The following is a 5,223-nucleotide window of genomic DNA, read 5'->3' as shown; positions in this document are numbered from 1 at the left end:
AGTCAATATAACTGCCCTCTGGTATGGGGTAATGTGGCCCAGTGGCTGGAGTCAATGTCGCAGCCCCTGGGCGCAGGGCAGTGAGGCCCAATGGCCAGTATCTGGGGAGAAGGAAGGAGCCGCCACCAGGGGGCATGGCAGCCCAGGAAGGGAGGCACAGGCCCACCCGACTCCACAGGGCCTCCGCTGGACAGTGGCGGAGTGGTCTGCCATTGGGTCAGTGGCAACTCCCACCAAAACACGCTGCCCTCACTCAGGTGGGAGGTACCACTCATGCACCATCCCTGGGTCGCTTTCTACCACGTTTCCAGGCATTGTAGTCCATTAAACATCAGGGTTCCTGGGCTCCTTAGCATGAGTGATTCCCTGTGGCTCTGTCTGCCGCAGCCCTCCGGTCTGGCTCTCAGGCTCTCTAGTTCCCACAGTCAAAGGCTGTGATGGCTCTTCGACTGGAGCCTCCACCAAAGATCCTGATCCTGATCCTGATCCTTATCCTTCCCTTCCAGTGGTCAGCCCCAGCTGAGCAACTCTGAAGGCTTTTATACTTGATTTCCAGGTGGATCATGCCCTGCAGAGCCTCAGGGGCAGGGCTTCTTCTGCTAGGAGGGAAGGATTAACTCCCACCATACCAGTGCAGGGCCAATCTGTCCCATCACAGGACCATATAAGTAACTAAGACAGATAGATTTGGTGCACTCCCCAGGTGGCTGAAAGCAGTCAACCTTCTACTTCACAATGCACCTGAGACATGCACCAAGGTCCAAACACTACAAACTGCTTAAGAATGTGCTTAACTTTAAGCACACTAATAGCTCCATTTACTTCAAAGGGATTTAAGCATGTACTTAAATTCTTCAGTGAATAGCAATACATTCCTGAACTGGGACTTTATTCATCTAGCAATGCACATGCTGTGAGGGGAAAATGTGACCCACATGGCTATAACTAAACAGCATATAATGGTTTCATTTGTGTCATCTGCCAACTTTTATGGTACAATTTACAAGAGGAGAAATTTATTTATAGATGACTAAGTGCTGTTAGAAAGTAATCATTTGAAAAGAACATGGTGAATCAATAGGTTTCAGAGCAGCAGCCGTGTTAGTCTGTATCCGCAAAAAGAACAGGAGTACTTGTGGCACCTTAGAGACTAACAAATTTATTAGAGCATAACTGTAGCTCACGAAAGCTTATGCTCTAATAAATTTGCTAGTCTCTAAGGTGCCACAAGTACTCCTGTTCTTTTAGTGAATCAATAGTCACATTTACTTGTGGAGGTTTTGATGAGTAAACTGTGTTGCAAGGTAAAATTGTATAATTTATTTTAAATCTGTACTTTTGTGATATCCAAGCTCAGCATTAAATACCTGGTTGCTTCTTTATTTACTTAGTTAGGTACTTTGCAATTACACTTAAGAGACAATTTTTGACTTTTGCTAACAAATTTTAAAATAGTATGCCAGAAACCAAGCATGCATTTAGATACCAGTTCAGCAAAGTATTAAAGCATGTGCTTAACTTCAGGCTTGTGCTGAAGTCCATCCCTATTCAGCGAAGTACATAAGCATCCATTTAACTTATATGGGATTTAAACACATGTGTAAGTGTTTTGCTGAATAGAAATGTATTTAGTATGTGCTTTAATACTACAGTGCTTTGCTGGACCTTAGTTCCAAATCCTGCATACAGTTCAAGTAATGAGGCTAGGAACTGGGGAAAACCGTCCAGGATGTTTGGAACATGGAGTTTTGTGTTTGTTAACATCTTACTGCACTTTACAAATATTGAAGGCTAAATATTATTCTAAATAACACAAATCTATTACATTACACTGAAAATACACTACAAATATTTGGTGTTAAATTTTTTTTTAAGTGCAATAGCAAAGCCAAACAAATCATACACTGGTAACACACAAATTTATACAATTAAGTCAGACTTGCTTTTTGCTATTAGTCTAAGCTCCAGTGCTCTCTGCTGTCTCCCTAAAGCCATCTATGTTTATTAGTGTATTTTTAAAAGATTGTCAAGTGTATATCAGGGGCAACTTATAAGGGAAGCACATAGGAGAGAAAGGGTGCTCTGGATCTGAGGAGTTTATGGAATACTTTCTCCTATTCTGTTCCTTTAACTTCAGTATCTGGAATTTGCTGGCCAGAAAGTTAAGAATGTTACTGCTCTGTGGCCAGACCCATGTACAGTTGAAGTTTGGATTTTTTCCAGACTCTGGACAACTGTGCATCTCCATCTAGAAGGAAAGAATGAGTATTGCCAAGAATTCTCTTGGTGGCACTCAATAATCAATGTAGTAGTTTTGTATTACTTACGGCAGAGTTGCTGCTTGGTCCATTGCCAGGCAAGGGAAAATTTACCCGTGGAGCTCTTTGAACCGCCTTTCAGTCTCTAGTAACGGCTGAGAAGAAATAGATGAGTGAGGGGAAGCTGCAGGTGTCTTGGGGGCCTATAGTTTCGAAATGTCTCATTTTTAGGAACAGTGATAGCGTTTTGTTTTGGGGATTTTGGTTCTTTACTGTTCTGAGACTAACTTTTGGGTATGGTTTTGAGTTTTTATTCTAATAAACATGAATACAGAATACAGAAACAGACAGATATGCCATCAAAAACGATGCTGTAAATTAGTTGCAGTTTAACCCCATTCAGTACTGGCTTTTACATTTTCTCCTTTACAATTCTCACAACCTGTCTGCACTGAGAAATCTCTCTATTTGACTGGTTGCTGCTCTGCGACCCCATTAGGACAGTGCTTAGTCCCTACCCAACACTGCCCATGTGGCAAGGGAACCCTGCATTAAATTATACTCTGCACTGAGAACATTGACAGAGTCCCTACTAAAGCTGAAAGCCAGTTCTTGATCTGACTCATAATACAGGGTTGATACTGGCATTTGTCTGTTCATAGCATAACCTTTGTTAATGACAGAGAAAGACATGTTGCTTTTTCTTTGTGTTGCTAGGGAACTGAAGCTCTGACCTAATTTGTCACTGAGTATTTTATTCATAATTATAAAGCCAGAAGGGACCATTGTGGTAATGTAGTCTCATTTCCTGTATAACAGGCCAGAGAGTGTCCCTAAAATAATTCCTGTTTGGACTAGAGCATATCTTTTAGAACAATCATCCAATCTATATTTAAAAGTTTCCAGTGATGGAGAATCCATGACAGCCCTTGGTTAATTATGCTCATTGTTGAGAATTTGTGTCTTACTTTTGAGTCTGAATTTGTCTAGCTTCAACTTCCAGTCATTGGATCTCGTTATACCTTGGGATTAGAAAACTCTCTTTTATCAGATTTTGGTTCTCTGTGTAGGTACTTATATACTATAATCAAGTCATCTCTTGTTAACATGGTAATGAAATGCCAAAATCTCAGATCAGGTGAGTACAGAGGCATAATCAAGTTGACACTTTTATTTACTAATATTTTTGGCCACTAGATGGCAACAAAATGCTTTGGCATTACTAGCAATGCATTCCAAGAAAGCCTAGTATCATAGAGGGGTCTGAACCACAACCCCGGGTGTGAAAACACCACATCTTGGAGGGAGGAAGTATTAGGAACACAAGTCTAGACCTGGATCCCAATTTTACAATTGAATCCTCCGTTTCTCTCCTTCCTAATAAGCCAAACCAAAACTTCAGACCCAAAACACCCCCCACAATCTCTAGGAGGAGAGGTCATTCAGTACAAAATCCTGAATCCAAATACCCCCATTAGAGAGGGGGTGATCTCCCCTTTGTATACTAAGAGAAGGTCTCACTGGCCAAACTGCCTAATTGTGAGTGTCATTAGCTGAAATCTCAAAAGCCCAAATTCAAAAATATGGCTGGGGAAGACAAAGTTTTTTACACTTAACATTAACAAAAGTTTAGTGGCAAGAAGCTACAGGTGTTCCTCATAGACACTGCTCAGAAATGTATGAAAATGGTAACCCCTGAAATCACTTTACTGCACCCGTAGTGGAAGATTTAGGAAGTTTTAAATGGGGTTATAACAACAAACTTACAGGAAGCCCAGTGAAAGGCCTTCTCTACAGTAGGAAATTTAACTCCTCTTGACGCTGGGAGTCAAACATGGCTCCTACTTTTCAAGCAGTGATGAAACCAGCTGGAGTTACCTGAGTTCAATATAGTGAAACATGTCAGATGCCCTGGGTTATATTAATTACAAAAATACTGAAATCAGTGTCTCCCTAAAACTCAGTTAGGACCAGACCCTGGCATCCTTACTTATGTTGAGTAGTACCTTACTCTACAGACAATTCCAGCTGGGTTGCTTGTGAAAGAGGAGTCTCCTTAACAGGAGTAAGGGGATCACAATCTGGCCCTCTATTGAGAAACATGAGTTACAGATGCAGTTAGTCAAAATGCCTGATGCTCAAGACAGCATGGAACCAGATAGCCCAGAGGAGGTGCAGTAATATATGGTGCGTTGTAACTTTTTTGCCATTTTTATGCATCCCAGAGAAAGCCCAAACCTATGTTAAAAAGAACATTAAAGTTGCACAGCCAAGCACTGAAAAGTTAGAAAATATCAGAATTATGGTCACTTGCATAACATTAATTCGACCCTTCTGTGTACACACACAATGGAACAGTCTTTAATGACACAGTTGCTTAGGCTCCTCAACTCATATTGAAGGCACCTACAGTCCCAGTTCTGCAGAGCACGTTAGCAGATGCTTAACTTTGAGCATATGTGTAATCCCATAGCCTGGGCCATCCCTATGGGGGAGCAGGGCCTGGAACAAATCAGCCATAGGCATGGGAACTAGTGGTGCGGGGGGTGCTGCAGCACACCCAGGTTCCCCACTGCGAGCCCCGCACCCAGGGTCCTGGTTACCGCCCCCGCATGACTGAGTCTCGGGCACCAGCCAATTGCACTGGCCTGCGGGCCCCCCCACAGCACACAGTGCCAATCGCACTAGCCCCGAGCAGTGACCCCGATTCGCTGTACCCAAGGGATGGCTCTGCCCATAGACACTTCTTTTTAAAATGCCTATTGTTAAATGAGTTCTGATATTAATTTTTTGCTTTGGTTATTGTACGTGATGTACATTAATCAATTAACTGGGCACAGGTAAGCATCCAAGTATGAATCTGTGACAGTATAGAAATAGGTGCTTGATAGCTGTGGGCACAAACCAAGGCATGTGCTTTTTTAAAAATAAAATATTGCAGTTTTTCTTGTCTGTTTGCTCATTT

At 42.2% G+C, this 5,223-nt stretch overlaps 1 long non-coding RNA gene across 1 annotated transcript; it reads left to right on the top strand.

The window, feature by feature from the left end:
- The first annotated feature begins 543 nt into the window (after positions 1-543).
- Positions 544-4,697, top strand: LOC122460049. The gene is made up of 3 exons (XR_006281101.1): positions 544-668; positions 2,763-2,768; positions 4,685-4,697. It is a non-coding gene; the product is annotated as an uncharacterized LOC122460049 (long non-coding RNA).
- The last annotated feature ends 526 nt before the right edge of the window (positions 4,698-5,223 follow it).

The sequence above is a fragment of the Dermochelys coriacea genome, chromosome 4 (assembly GCF_009764565.3).
Source record: "Dermochelys coriacea isolate rDerCor1 chromosome 4, rDerCor1.pri.v4, whole genome shotgun sequence".
In the NCBI taxonomy this organism is placed as follows: domain Eukaryota; kingdom Metazoa; phylum Chordata; order Testudines; family Dermochelyidae; genus Dermochelys; species Dermochelys coriacea.
This window is presented reverse-complemented; position numbering and strand designations above follow the sequence as displayed.